Below are 17,198 nucleotides of genomic sequence, written 5' to 3' on the forward strand. Positions count from 1 at the left end.
CAATAATTAAACTTAATTACCGCCAAGTGAGGCAACATTAGCCCACCTTTACCGTGAAGTGTAGTTTAAAGTGCTGTATTTTTTATGAAGTTAATTTGAAATTGTTCATTTTTACACCTGGGGTTACTAAGATGTCAATCAGTATTATACTGCAATCACAGACATGTTACTAGGTTTTAAATGTTGCTATTGGTTTTTTTAATATTTGGGCTAATGTTGCCCTGAAACAAGAGTGAAGACCTCAACGCCAAAGGTGCAAGAGGCAACCCTCCCTGTGGGGTTAATACACAAGGAAGCAGGTCCATAGGCTTTGAGGAGGCAGCCCCTCCCAAGGACTAACCCTGCAGAACGTTAGTACCGTACTCAGGGGACATCTAAAAATACTTACAAGCTCCAAAGAGATAGCCGGACTGACCTACGGATGACGACAAAAGCAAAACATAAGGACAAACGTTTTGGAATTCAAGATCTAATTAAAGTAGCAACCTGGAACGTCAGAGGAATACACCACAAAGAAACCGAACTGGAAAGAGAACTATAAGAAAGAGAAATAGACATAGCAGTGATAACAGAAACGAAAAAGAAACAAAAAGGAAGCCAAGACCTTAACAACTATACAATGCTTTATAGTGGGGTTGAAATAACTGAAAGAGCTCAAGCAGGAATAGCAATATTAGTAAGCACAAAATTAAGAAACACAATAACAACATATGAATGGGTAAATCAAAGAATAATGAAAATAAGATGTAAAATACCAAAAGGAAATCTTACAATAATAGGAATTTATGCACCAAAAGAGGGCAGAAAACAAGACACAATAGAATTCTACCAGCAATTACAAAAAGTAATAGATCAAACAAATAAAAACGATTATCTAATCATAGCAGATGATGTAAATGCTCGTATTGGGAAAACACCAATTACAAATGTAACGGAAAATAATGGAGAAGAAACGTTAAATTTTAATGGGAAAACGCTACTAAATTTCGCATGCTTTAATCAATTGAGAATAACTAATAACTACTTCAAACACAAAGAAGTTCACAAATATACGAGAAGTGAGAGAGGTTCATGCTCAATAATAGATTACATTATGGTTAACCAAAAAATGAAAAATCTGGTCAGGGACACAAGAGTCTTTAGAGGAAGTGACATTCACAGCGATCATTTTCTACTGATTAGCAAAATAAATATACAAAAGAAATGTTGTAGAAACTGGAAAAAAGAAACAAAAAAGAAAGAAGAGAACAAACAAGAAATCTATAAAATAAAGTTACTAGAAGAAGAATCGATACAAGACCTATATAAAAGAAGGTTAAGAGATTATACAAACGCAGAAGAGCCAAAAGAGGAAATTGAAGAAGAATGGTAATGTATTAGAGGACTCTTACATAAAACAGCAAAAGAAGTTTTAGGGACAAAGAAAATAGGAGGAAGGAATAAAGGCTTAAAAAAATGGGATCCCGAAATTCAGAAATTAGTGAGTGAAAAAAGAGGCTTATCTGAAATATCTTAATAATAAGAATGATCAGAATAAAATAGAATATAATAGAACAAGAGCATTATTAAAAAGTTATACTAGGAAACTAAATAGAGAACATTGGGAAAGTTACATAGCAGAAATTGAACACAATTTACATGGAAGACAAGACAAAGTATGTGAATTTATAAGAAACCTTAATTCCCAAGAAAAAGATCAAACAAATCTGACAATTATACAAGACATAGAATTAGAAAATTATTATAAGAAATTGTGGACTGATAAAGAAAATGAAGAAGAAACTATAGAAAAAAATAAACAATTAACAGAAGTAGATGAACTAGAAATGCAAGAAATGTTAAAAACAATAAAGAAAAGTAGGAATAATAAAGCATGTGGAATAGACAACATAAATATAGAATTATTAAAAAATGCCCCGAGAAATTTTCAAGAAAGGCTATTAAATTTTTATAAAAAATGTTGGAAACAAAAGACTACGCCAGAAGAATGGAAAATAGGGAAGATAATATCAATATTTAAAAAAAGGAGATAAAACAAACCCAGAAAATTATAGGGGAATAAGCTTACTATGTACAACATATAAAGTATATGCGAAAATGATAAGCCAAAGACTATCAAATATAGTCGACATAATAATATCAGAAGAGCAGACAGGTTTTAGGAAAGGGAGAAGCTGCACAGATAACGTTTTTACTTTAAAGCAAATAATTGAGAAAAGAAGGGAATTAAACTTAGAAACTCATATCCTTTTCATAGATTATAAGAAGGCTTTTGACAAAGTGTCTAGACCAAAATTGTGGAATATGTTAAATGAAAAGGGAATCCCACTGCATTTGATAGAAGTAATTAAAGATATGTATGGAAAAACAAAAATAAAAATAAATCAAAGAGAACCCATAGGAATAACAGGAGGAGTTAGACAAGGTTGTCCATTATCAACCACTCTTTTTAATATATATCTAGACGACATGATAAGATCATGGAAACAAATAACAACAGGAGGAATTAATTTAGGAAATATGGTAATAAAAACGTTAGCCTTTGCAGATGATCAGATTTTAATTGCAAAAACAAAGGACGAAATGCAGAGAATGCTATACAAATTAAACGAAATATAAAAAAATACAACATGGAAATATCACCAGAAAAAACAAAGGCAATGGCTTTCAAGGGCTCTTATCCAGTTCGGTCAAAGATAATTTTAGAAAATAAAGCAATAGAACAAGTTTTAAAATTCAATTTCCTAGGTTGCGAAATAACATTCACAACAGAAACAGATATAAATAATAAGATAAACAAGTTTAATTATATAACAGGAACACTAAAAAGAACCTTGAAAAATAAAGCCAGAAAAGACTTCTTAATAAAATTATATAAGACGATGGCAGTTCCTACAATTACTTATGGATCCGAAACATGGACAATGACGGCACAACATATAGCTAGAATACATGCTGCTGAAATGAAATTCCTCAGGCCAATAGCAGGATATCAAAGGACAGACAAAAACACAATACAGAAATAAGACAACAACTAAACGTAGAGGAACTAAATACAACAATAGTGAAATATAGAACAAGTTGGGAAAAGCACTTAACAAGGATGACGGACAATAGAATACCAAAAGCAGCATACAATTACTCACCACGAGGAAAAAGAAACTTAGGAAGACCTAAGAAAAGATGGAGGCAGCAACAATTTGGAGCTGGAACAGGCTAATGGAAGGCCTAAACTTTGATGTAGAAGAAGAAGAAGAAGTTGCCCTGAAATGGGGCAACTTTAACCCAGTCAACATATACAGAGTAGGCCAAAAAAAAGCACATAATTAGAAATACCCTATTTTCGGAAATACATAACATTAAGTTATAATGAATTCACTGTTGGAAAGAGTAGACTTTAAAGATGAGCAGGACTTTTTATTATGTTTTTTGAGGCTTAATTAAAATCTTATGGAGGTGAATACACAATGATGCGAAAAATATAGTTTTTGAAGACAATTTATTACTTCAAAATGCAGAAACTGAATGTTGGTAAAATTAATAATAATTAATGATCTTTCAAATAATAAAAATTAAAAATGATGCTCTATGTGACCGCCATTTGCCCGCACAACCATTTGTCCAATAGCATTGGATATCTGTCTTTGATGAAGCCGGTCGCAACATTCAAGAAGGCGTAATCTGAAATGTTCAATTACGAATTCTAGTTTTAAACTGCTTTTTGTAGTTGACTCCATACAAAATAGTCCATAGGATTAAGAAACTCCAGCTGAAACCATAAGAGAATCTGAGAAATACGATCTTTCACGCAATAATCTCTCAAGAGGGATGTCTTGTCCGTATTTTGCTAATCAACCGTTGTACACTTGAAACAGACCATTCTCGCTGAGCGTAATTTCTTATAATTTGACGGACAGATAAATTCATATTGGTTTAAATGTTTAATGAAAATCTTGTCCTCGTTCGTTAAGCGACTCATTATTCACAAAATGAGAGTTCAATACGAAAGAAAACAAATGATAGCAAAACAAACGGCTTGGCCATTTGAACTCGTAAGACCATAATGCTTAGTTGGCCATACACGATCGATTTTGCACTGCCTTACAAAAAATAAAAAAATAATGTTTAATAAATGGTAACAAAATTAAATATTACAGTACTTTCCTTGTCTACAAGGACTGTGAAATTTGCCTGTGAAATAAACTTTCAAGTGAAATCATTAGCTACTGGAATATAACCATTTAAATTTTATGCCGTTTTCTTTGGCCCACTGTGTATAATAGTAATCAAGACTTTAACGCTCTTGAGACATAGTAACCCCAATTTTGGGTACCTATATGTCACAGTGAGACTACATAAAAGGCAAAAATATTACAGCTACCTATTTATGTAATTAAAATAAGTTATTATATTACAGAAATTGAGAATAATATCATGAAAAAAATATGAGATTTATGTGTTATCTAGCTGGCATACCCATTTAAGAAAGAAACAGATTACAGTATCAACTGAGGGACAAAAAATGAAGTCCCTTTTTCCAATCATTTTTGGTGGTTCAATTTTTTGTTTTATATCACACCAATTTCAAGTTAAAATGTCCTTCTCGTCTGGCCACTTCCACAATTTCTTCGTCTTCAGCATGTAGTCTACAGTTACGTCTGATTCTTCATTTGACGGGAATTTTACCACACATTCAGGATACAATTATTCCATCTGATATTGTATGATGACAAAATACCTTTCTTGCAGTGACTCTTTCAGATTGTGAGACAAATAGGCCTATTGATCTCTTACATCGGTTCCTGTAGATTCCTCTCAACTGATGTCAAATTGAAATTCTTTAATCTTGACTACGTGTATATTGATCTGTCATTTTCAGCAAATATGCAGCAATCACCTTTTATTCTTCCGAGGTGAATATTGTTGAACATCCAGAATTCTTTTGATGTTTACCTTTCAATTTTAGATTAATTATTGTACTTCGGGGAATTCCGTAATGTTGTGAAGCAGCCCTATGTGTTCAGGTCCTGTCCTGTAGGCATTGTTCAAGATGCTTCTTTGTATAATTTGCGTATGTACGGGCACCTAATGCCTTAATATGTGTTCTTGGCATTCTTCTTAAAAGTCGCGTAAAAAGATCGAAATAAGGAATAAATTACGTTGAGGATTAATATTTTAACTGATATAAATTGATGAGAGAACTTTAACCTAGGGCTAAAGATATCCCAGAAATCAACTGAAAAGACAACATTTTATTTGGATGAAATTATGCCAACAAGGGAAAACCGGTATGGCATAGTTGCGCACCGCAGTCAATTGGGAGGCCTAGACATAGCATAATTGCGCACAGAATAAATCAGGTAGCAGAATGGACATGGCATAGTTGCGCCCCGAAGAAATCAGGTAGCAGAATGGACATAGCATAGCAGTAGCGGACGGTGGGTTTGAAAGTTGGGGAGGCCAAGACGTGAATGATGAGAATATAAAAATATAAGGCCTGTGACGTACCTCATTATCAAGAGCGGAATTTATAGATTTTAAGGGTGCTATTCATAGACATTTCGCTAGCCCGCGCTACGAGCGTGCTAAACAGGATTCATATATCATATCGCTGACACTGGTTTATGAATACGAAAAACGTTAGTTCGCTGATCATCCACCGAAAGCCCGCGCTAAGAATGTCTGTGAATACGGCCCTAAGAAATTAAAATTAGGTTTTCCAATTTATGTTTTAGGATTTTAAATCTTATGTTTAGCAATTTATATGATTTTAAGGAGAAAAAAAAACAACATACTGTTAATATATTACAACAGCTTGGTAACGATTGCCTCTCTTTAGGACACTCTAAGTCCTAACCTACGAATTAAGTCTTTTGAGGTCATATTGAATTTAAGAATGTTACTCTTTGTTACATAAAACGAATAAGAAAAGCAATATTTCGAGAGTAAGGAGATACCAACAAAATTGATTCGAACCTAAGAATCCGGGGCTTGCTCATTACTATTACATAGTCTAATTTTACAGCAAATTAAGTCGACGTTCCTCTTTCTTCGCAAATCGATCAAATAGGTCACAACATACTGAATAACTGCTACTAGAAGAAGCTAGAAACAAATCTACATTTGTTTCTAAACTCTCGATATATTTAAAATACTGTACAAGTAAATACATCTCGTAACACAAAAGAATAAAATAACAAGAACACCCGCAAACAGAGAATATGTAACAACATAAATGAAAACTTTTACGCAGGAGAGAGCTTCCCAATACAGCCGAAACCAGCCGTGATTATAAGCAGTACAGTTGTCAGCGGTGGGTAAGACGTCTCCAAATCGGCTCCCCTCGCGCATTCTAGTCAAGTTTAAACACTCTTCTAACCAGCTATCTCATTGGTTGAACTGCTGTTGTCATGGTTACCGGGAAGTAGCGTCATGTAGCCGACTCCTCTCACCCGCTCTCGCATAGACATTGCAGGCTGCTAGATGTCGACTATACAGGTTATAGCGCTATCTATTATATTTCGGTACGAATTATTTGTACTTTCTACAGTAAAGCGAGCGGGCATCACCCAACTGAATGTGGTCGACTTTACGTAACTTACAGTACATCTTAGTCGTAGTGAATAGTAAAATTAATATAAAAGGAAAAATGTTCGTCATTTGCTCTAACTTGTCCGTGATCTTAATTCAGCTGAAATTATTACTACTATATTGTGTTCTGGTAAAATATTAGGGGAGGCATGGCGTCCCTTGCCTTCCCTGAAAATCCACCGCTGTAGCATAATTGCGCCCCGATGGGCAAATACACACGAAAATGATTGTCATAAAATAAATAAATTACTTAAAAATATTATAGTGGTAGCTGCATTAAAATCAGGTACCATAATGGAGAGGATATAGTACACACGAAAGTGATTGCCATAAAATAATTAAATTACTTAAAAATATTATAGTGGTAGCTGCATTGAAATGAGGTAGCATAATGGAGAGGGCATTAGTACGCACGAAAGTGATTGTCATGAAATAAATTACTTAAAAATATTATAGCGGTAGTTGCATTGAAATCAGGTACCATAATGGAGACGGCATAGTACACACGAAAATGATTGTCATAAAATAAATAAATTACTTTAAAATATTATCGTGGTAGCTGTATTGAAATCAGGTACCATAATGGAGAGGACATAGTACACACGAAAGTGATTGTCATAAAATAAATAAATTACTTAAAAATATTATAGTGGTAGCTGCATTGAAATGAGGTACCATAATGGAGAGGACATAGTACACACGAAAGTGATTGTCATAAAATAAATAAATTACTTAAAAATATTATAGTGGTAGCTGCATTGAAATCAGGTACCATAATGGAGAGGACATAGTACACACGAAAGTGATTGTCATAAAATAAATAAATTACTTAAAAATATTATCGTGGTAGTACACACGGAAGTGATTGTCATGAAATAAATAAATTACTTAAAAATATTATAGTGGTAGCTGCATTGAAATCATGTATCATAATGGAGAGGACATAGTACACACGGAAGTGATTGTCATGAAATAAATAAATTACTTAAAAATATTATAGCGGTAGTTGCGTTGAAATCAGGTACCATAATGGAGACGGCATAGTACACACGAAAGTGATTGTCATAAAATAAGTAAATTACTTAAAAATATTATAGTGGTAGCTGCATTGATATCAGGTACCATAATGGAGAGGGCATAGTACACACGAAAGTGATTGTCATAAAATAAATAAATTACTTAAAAATATTATCGTGGTAGCTGTATTGAAATCAGGTACCATAATGGAGAGGGCATAGTACACACGAAAGTGATTGTCATAAAATAAATAAATACTTAAAAATATTATAGTGGTAGCTGCATTGAAATCAGGTATCATAATGGAGAGGGCATAGTACACACGGAAGTGATTGTCATGAAATAAATAAATTACTTAAAAATATTATAGCGGTAGTTGCGTTGAAATCAGGTACCATAATGGAGACGGCATAGTACACACGAAAGTGATTGTCATAAAATAAGTAAATTACTTAAAAATATTATAGTGGTAGCTGCATTGATATCAGGTACCATAATGGAGAGGGCATAGTACACACGAAAGTGATTGTCATAAAATAAATAAATTACTTTAAAATATTATCGTGGTAGCTGTATTGAAATCAGGTACCATAATGGAGAAGGACATAGTACACACGAAAGTGATTGTCATAAAATAAATAAATACTTAAAAATATTATAGTGGTAGCTGCATTGAAATCAGGTATCATAATGGAGAGGGCATACTACACACGGAAGTGATTGTCATGAAATAAATAAATTACTTAAAAATATTATAGTGGTAGTTGCGTTGAAATCAGGTACCATAATGGAGACGGCATAGTACACATGAAAGTGATTGTCATAAAATAAGTAAATTACTTAAAAATATTATCGTGGTAGCTGTATTGAAATCAGGTACCATAATGGAGAGGACATAGTACACACGAAAGTGATTGTCATAAAATAAATAAATTACTTAAAATATTATAGTGGTAGCTGCACTGAAATCAGGTATCATAATGGAGAGGGCATAGTACACACGGAAGTGATTGTCATGAAATAAATAAATTACTTAAAAATATTATAGTGGTAGTTGCGTTGAAATCAGGTACCATAATGGAGACGGCATAGTACACATGAAAGTGATTGTCATAAAATAAGTAAATTACTTAAAAATATTATCGTGGTAGCTGTATTGAAATCAGGTACCATAATGGAGAGGACATAGTACACACGAAAGTGATTGTCATAAAATAAATAAATTACTTAAAATATTATAGTGGTAGCTGCACTGAAATCAGGTACCATAATGGAGACGGCATAGTACACACGAAAGTGATTGTCATAAAATAAATAAATTACTTAAAAATATTATCGTGGTAGCTGTATTGAAATCAGGTACCATAATGGAGAGGACATAGTACACACGAAAGTGATTGTCATAAAATAAATAAATTACTTAAAATATTATAGTGGTAGCTGCACTGAAATCAGGTATCATAATGGAGAGGGCATAGTACACACGGAAGTGATTGTCATGAAATAAATAAATTACTTAAAAATATTATAGCGGTAGTTGCGTTGAAATCAGGTACCATAATGGAGACGGCATAGTACACATGAAAGTGATTGTCATAAAATAAGTAAATTACTTAAAAATATTATAGTGGTAGCTGCATTGATATCAGGTACCATAATGGAGAGGGCATAGTACACACGAAAGTGATTGTCATAAAATAAATAAATTACTTAAAAATATTATCGCGGTAGCTGTATTGAAATCAGGTAGCATAATAGAGAGGGCATGGTACACACGGAAGTGATTGTCATGAAATAAATAAATTACTTAAAAATATTATAGCGGTAGTTGCGTTGAAATCAGGTACCATAATGGAGAGGGCATAGTACACACAGAAGTGATAGTCATAAAGTAAATAAATTACTAAAAAATATTATAGTGGTAGCTGCTTTTATTTTAAAGAACATGTATTTGTCTCTATTTTACCGCTTCTGAATTCCTCGATCACGTGGTTTAAAAAACGAAGTCTTTCACGGTATGTTTTATTATTTCATTGGGGCGCAACTATACCATGCCCCTTTTCTCTGCCTGATGGGAACGGGGCGCAATTATGCCCACAAAACAGGGACCCTTTTTGTCTGCTGCATCTTACCTGATCGTGGGGCGCAACCGTGCCCTGCCCGGGAAAACATAAGAGCCAAACATAGTTTTCTACCTATTCTGCACATATTTATATATAAGTTGACACTTACCTGATTTTTATCACTTAATTTCTGGTCTGGACACAGAAGTTTGCAGAGAGTAAATTGATATGTTCTAACAGTTGATATACTAATCAGTGTGCTGCGCTATTGCGGTAAATCTGATACACTACATACATTGAATATGTGCATAATATTACCATCTACAGTGCAATTAAACAAATATTTGGCTATCTGAAGTACGGTGCCAGATATAAAAATTAAAATCGTATATTTTCTTTGGGTCAAAGTTATACAGGAAGGGCCAAAGTTGCCCCATGTGACGGTATCTGTCTTGAAATATATAAGTCCTTTCCATCTAAAGCCCACATTCTATTACTTAATTTTGCTCATTTCTCAAGTTAGTATAATACCTAATTCGCAGTTTAGAATTCAGTGGTACAGTAGACTTCAAAATGTGCTAGATTTCTTATTAGAATATGAAACACTACGTTACCTTCTGTAGGTTTCGGCGCAGGAACTACTACTCTACTATTATTCCTAGACGCTTTTTTGTACGTTAAGATAATGTTATCTGTTTTGCGTAACTTCTTATATATGACCTTCTGGTAAAATTGCATGATGACTATTCTTGTAACTAAATTAATGACTTCTAGTGACGTGCGCATTCAAGATATAGGCCTATATATTATTGATAAAATAACATATTATTACTTACCCTCATTTTATGATGTATGCAGACAGTGCTTTGTCTTACAGAACTTCTGAGCAAGGAATATAGATAAGTAAAAGTGATAATATATTGCTTTAGTCTTGTTGAATTTCCATTCTGAATCGTTGTAAAAGAATAGTGGTAAATTAGTGTCAGTTTCGAGCTTTTATCTTACCGATTAAAAAGGGGATTATTGAAGTAACACGATCAATGGATATTATAATTATAAATATACAGATCTTTAGACTCGTTTAGCGTAGATTGAAATATACGTCCTTTAATACAGCTAGTTCTAAGCAATATCATCCTTCGGCAGTTTCTTGTGTTTCATACATTTAGAGAGTTTTACATAAAGTTGTTGCAACCTATTCTATTCGAGCCTAAAAATCCGAGAACTAATTATTATAATTTGGCACGTGTAGGAATCTATATATATATATATATATATATATATATATATATATATATATATATATATATATAATTTGAACTGGTAATGGAAATTACAGGAAAACGGCTGAACGGATTTTAATAAATGACCCGTCATTTTGAAGCCTGAAACCCAAAGTTTTTCAGAAAAATAGTAGTTTTCAGTGAAGCGTTAGTTTTGCTACATAATTTTCCTATTTTCCAAAATCCATCTTTCGTCAGTTTTGAGAACTAATTGCATTACAGAATAAAAAAAAAACACACACTACAATAAACAATAGGCTATTACACGAAGGCCATGACCTGCAGGATTGCTGGCATATTTAGAGCTCAAATTCAATTGGTTATTAAAAATTTCAACTCTTACTAAAAACAATTTACAGGTCTGATTCTGCGGTGTGTAATTTTCTGAGTACAGCTGTGTATTCAATATTAAAACGTACAAAATTTGAGGTGGTTTGATGACATTATTACCATTAGAAATGAAATATTATTATAGTTAATACCATTTTTCATTATATATATATATATATATATATATATATATATATATATATATGTTCATGATATGAAAGTGGGGTTATGTAAGTAGATGTAGAGAATATCTTAATTTAGATTTTCATTTCTATAATTTACTTTGTGGCGGCTATATAGTGTATAAAACTACAAAACCTACGTAAGATAATAATATTGTTATTAAAAATCAAATATTCTTATAGTTAACTTACAAATCAAGTGGCTTTGGTCTTTTTCATATACTTAATGGAGGTGTGGTGTAGATATTTATATGCGTCATTCTCTTCAGTTTTGGCTCGAGAGAGCGCCAAAATTACAGTTCCTAAGGAAAGACCAAAATGTATTATTTACTGATAAAATAAGAGGCCTAAAAATGTTGTAGTCTCCCGATCATTTCAGCAAGATTTCTTAGCAGGATAAAATGATTTTACCCTCTACATTTCAGGTTCTACATGCAGCAGTTATACCAAGATGCTATGTCTATTGTTCGAAAGTATTTCAGTTCCCGTTACACCGAAACCCTCAACATCGTCAGCAAGAGAATTCAAGTCAGTTCTTTTAATTTAGACCAGTACCACAAGTGGATGCTCGGAAAATTCGAGTTCAATGGAGAAAATGTCAGCGCTCTGAAGTTCTTATATCTATACCTATTAAAAACGTTGAAAGAGAAGTAACTTATGGACAGAAGCAAAAGCAGAAGAAATCCAAGTCTTCAGTGCTAGTGAAACATCGACTTATTCAAATTCGTATTTTGTACTAATCTAACGTGCTGTAATGGACTGTAAATAACATATCCTATCGTCCACTATAACTCATTAACATAGTGTTTATGTGTTGATTTAATTTTATTATCAGTGAATAAAAATTAAATAGAAATGTGGAAATGTTACAGGGATATTCACTTTGCCCGGATTAATTATTCGCTTTGCCCGTGTACCCGGGCAAAGCGAATAATTAACTATATTTTCTTTCTCAAATCATATCACTGTCCGTAGGTACGAGAAACGAATTGCTGTTTTTTATATATGTGGACAACATGTGTCACAACCAATGTCATGAAGATTTTATTTCGGGAGCACCAAAATATAGCCTGTGGCATTGTCTGTTCTTAGCTTATCCGCTTTGCCCGGGTTTCCCCCTACACACCAAGAAAAGAAAATTTATCTTCTTAAAGAATAATACTGTATGTTCGATCTTTATCCCTCGGCCCATCGCCAGACAAGAAAAACTTTGGGGAGAACTATTGAATACTCCGGCGCTAGAGATTACTTTCTTTGCCTAAAACCTCTGTTTTGGTCTCTACAAGGTACATAAATTAACATGCGAGTTTGGTACCCTGATGAATAAGCATTGTAAAAGAGGGGTGATCAATTAAAATGCATGTTACAGTAGTTGTCTTCCAAAATCTTTCACAGAATAGAACGAATTCCTGGCATCAAGGAGTCCGAAAACTTTATTCAGTGAAAATTCCAGAATTCATATTTTGCAGCAAGGCAATGCATTCTCCTTATACGAACTCACCTCATTAATGATCATATATTTTCTTTAGATTTTGTTATTGGAGTATATGTCAGAATTTATACTAAGGTAAGTGATCCAAAGATGGCCATAGCTGAGCATTAATATTTTAATATTTTTGTAGTAAGAGATAAATACATGACATTGGGCATAAATATTCCTTAGGTTATTTGAAACAAAAAAGAACCAAAGCATTAATACCACAAAGCAAACATTACGGTACTATTACAAATTAAGAAAACCTTGTGCATGGGCACCTTAGGAACACACTTACGCAAAGGTGGCCCATATATTTTTTTAGACTCTGATAGGAGAAAACATAGCATCAGAACACTCAAGAGTGAACAAAAAGCAAAGCAGTTTTGTGTTCAATTAAATAACGAATAAAATTAGCACTCAACGTGTTAAACATATTTTAAGTTATTATTCAATTGAAACATGAATTCTGTAATCACTCCAACTCTCGACATACATAGCACACAACATTTATTTTGTTATGACGTGTCATACCTTCACATTCTTTGTCAATATATCTATACATATAACATGCAGTCTCATGTCTGCCACACGATCGATTCTGCAGATGGGACAGTACCAAGATGTTTTTTTTTTTTTGACATCCACTTGTACTTGGGGTTTGTTTTGTATCTTCATCATGTCTCGTTTGCGATGTTTTCAATACTTTTTGCTTCTTAGACACCTTCTTTTCCTTTCCGACAGTCATACTGCTGTTTGCCTCATGGTATTGGGTTTTGTTTACATCTTTTTCCTGAGGCTTGTTAGATGTTTTAAATTTTTTTTTTTTTTTTTTTTTTTTTTACGTTCTTCTCTGTTGATATTCTCAATCTTATCATTTTCAAAGAGGCTGGTCAGAACTTTTGGACTCTGTAATTGTTAGGTTTTCGTCGTTCTTTGCCTTTGAAGATATTCTGTTTTGACTTTGATGTGCTTAACATTTCGGATATTGTTGGTAAAGTCTGACAAAGTTCTGCTCCAAACTCATTTACAAAATGCGTTTCAATAGACGATGAATCATATACAGAGAAATCTGGGTTTGAGAATGAATTTTCTTCATTGGCTTGATTCGTCCTTGATCATTTGAAATAAATTCGTTAGGCTTATATGCCTTGCTGGGTTCAAATGTTATGTCTTCCTTCTTGATACACTTGGATGCCCCTGCAGAAACAGTTTAAGCAAGGCTATCTCTAGTAAAGGCTGCGGCGTGCGAAAATTGGCAACGTCGGAGCGACGTGCTACAGTCGGTCACTCGCGCTATTTATTGCAAGGAAGTTATCTGTGATGCTTGTCATTAGAATGTTAAATTAGCGGTTCTAAGTAGGAGATTATATTTGTGTCGTATGTGAAAATGCCTAGTTCCTGTGTGGTACTCGGGTATAAAAGCAATTATGCCTCGTCAATTAAAACGGAGGGCTATGTTCGATCATTTAAATTCCCTAAACAAATTACACTTAGACAAGAATGAATTCGTGCTATTCCACGTGACAATTGGAAACCAAATGACAGATCCATTGTGTGCATAAAACATTTTCGTGATTCCGACTTAATTACAGTTGAAAGATATGTAGATAAGGATGGAAAACAATGTGAACGTGTACTTGGAACTCGTATTTTAAGTAAAAGTGCAGTTCCAAAACTGTTCCCTGGCTTGCCTTCTTACCTCAGCATTAACGAGAGTGTGAAAAGAAAATCTCCGGAGGAAAGAAAAAAAGGAAGTGGAGAAGCGACTGAAGACTGCAGAAGAAGACGAGAAAAGATGAATTGAAGAGGAAAATAAAGTTACTTCCTATGAAAACTTTTTATTAAATATGCGTTCGAAGGTTCTGTCTTATCCGCAAGACTGGCGTGTACATACAACTGTCAGTATTTATATCTGATATAAATTAGATTTTACAACTATTCCTAAGGTTTGTTGTAGTATTAGAATAAATAAGGATCTTACTACTGAGGTTCATGTCAACGGTGGAATAATGCCTAATGCAAGTGTACTTACTGACAACAAACTTATTTTTAGGAACTCTGTTCTGAGTGAATGGAGCCAGTTAAGGCGGCGTTTAAATATTGTGACAATTTTCATGATGTCATTAATAATGATAACAGTTTTTTAATTAACTTGATAGGCAAGTTATATGAAAAGTTAGAACATGTTAAAGATTTAATATGTGAATTGTATTCATTGTATTTGTTTTGTTTAGGAATTTACCAACCCTTGAGTGCTAATAAAATACATTGTAAATGATTATGCATGATTGATTTCATTAGGTTAAACATACTCTATAATTAGAACACAATCTGAAGAAAAGCAATATTCAGTATAATATTTCGTTATCATGAAATGTGATAGACGTTCATTATGTAAATATATTCATAGACAATTAATATAATTGCGCTTTTTATGTACCTATCGCTAAAGAGTTCAGCTTCATTCAATCCATCGTATTTAGATAAGAATCTCTCTAAGAACAGCACGTCGGCCGACCGCGAAGGCGGAGTTGCCAAGTCTAAAGCCTCAGCTTTTACTAGAGATAGCCTTGGTTTAAGCCACTTCTTGCCAGCTGTTGCAGTGTGAGAATGGAGTGTATTTTTTATTCTATTTGTCTCTTGGAAATTATGCACTGTGAGTTTCAGAACCTTCGGGGCAAGAGCCATACCTACATCAACTAATCTGTGGATCCTCTGACTAAGCTATAACTCTTGATCAGCAGATGAAGCAGCTTCACTCCCTGTAATTTTCTGTCGATTACCAGAAATTAAATGATTTTTCGATGTCCTCCTGGGAATACCGAAGATGACCGCAGCATTTAAAACTAACATCTTATGCACTAAAAAGCTGTCCTATGCCTTTGTGAGGTCATCATGCGCCCAAGTTTCCCCTATTACCCATCCCATGGTGCCCTAAGTGGCCATATGAATAGTGATCTGGTTTCTAAGGTGGCCCACCATGGCTAGCTTGGGAACGTAACGAACAGACGCATATTCTGTAAGTGTTATCATATTTTATTTGAAACCTAAAGCACATTCGTAATTTTATTTACACCCATAAGTCAAGTATGAAATATGCTTTAGAAAAATATATAACACGGCACATTATCTTTAAAATTAGATAAGTTAATAATCTATTTCTACTCACCTTGAATTTCTTAACCATGCTCGACTACAACAGAACTTCACAAACAGTGACTCACCAAAATGACTTCTTTCCGTCTACACGGTTGAGTTATCGTTTTCTAAACAAGGTTTTGAAACAATTCAATGTGCTTGCAAAATCGAGCGCCTAATGACAGTGTCAATATCTAAAACTAGCTCCGGGCCACCTTTGGTTCATCTACCTTATTCCTCCGAATTCATTACTTATCAATATCCTAAGATCCACATTAAGAATCTTGTCAACATTGTGAAATCTAATAAACATCCATAATAAAGTGGGACCGGCAGTAAATTTGCGGATCAAAATCACAAACTCAGATTATATATAACTTAATTCATATTTCAAAAAATATACATTTTTCATAAACATATACCAAAGACAAATCGACGGGCCAGTCCGAAAGGGAAACAACTCAAAATTTAAGAATTTGAAAAACCTGCATTTTAAAGCTTCATGTTGCTGGAAAAAATCCAAGGTTCATTGAAATTAGGCCTACTTCAAAATTTGTTAATGATGTTTCGGATACACTACAAGTTTCAAATTAGAGTGTGTTAATTGGATTTTTCAAAGCAACATGAAGCTTTAAAATACAGAGTTCTCAAAACTTTAAATTTTGAATTGTTTTCCTTCTGAATTGGCCCTTTGAAATATTTTAGTCACTTTCCAACAAACAACAACTTTTTATTAATACAGAAGCTTGAATGTACAGCTCTGGAAAAAATATTTTTATTTTCTATAGTCTATATGTTAAAAATGTTACTTTTAACGTTATGGGAAACATAATATTTCTACTCCCATTAGCAAATAATATTAATTTTAATGAAATAATATTTCCTCTAATGGATCCCTCTTTTCTCCTGAAACAAAAATATTAAAATAGTCTTCTGCAACGTAAGGAAAATGTACTGTACATATCAGCTTATGCTATTACGCCACACATACATAAGTTGTAATATATAATAATAATAATAATAATAATAATAATAATAATAATAATAATAATAAAAATAATAAATATTATTATTGTTATTATTATTATTATTATTATTATTATTATTATTATTATTA

At 33.2% G+C, this 17,198-nt stretch overlaps 1 protein-coding gene across 1 annotated transcript in view; it reads right to left on the bottom strand.

Annotated features, from left to right (window-relative positions):
* The window catches only part of LOC138698327 (glucose dehydrogenase [FAD, quinone]-like), a 32,370-nt gene extending 22,000 nt beyond the window's left edge, over positions 1-10,370 (bottom strand). Inside the window, exon 1 of the mRNA XM_069824170.1 lies at positions 10,286-10,370. The gene's annotated coding sequence lies outside the window, so the exon portion shown is untranslated. The remainder of the gene's footprint in view (positions 1-10,285) is intronic.
* Positions 10,371-17,198: the final 6,828 nt, after the last annotated feature.

This window comes from Periplaneta americana, chromosome 1 (genome assembly GCF_040183065.1).
Source record: "Periplaneta americana isolate PAMFEO1 chromosome 1, P.americana_PAMFEO1_priV1, whole genome shotgun sequence".
Taxonomy (NCBI): domain Eukaryota; kingdom Metazoa; phylum Arthropoda; class Insecta; order Blattodea; family Blattidae; genus Periplaneta; species Periplaneta americana.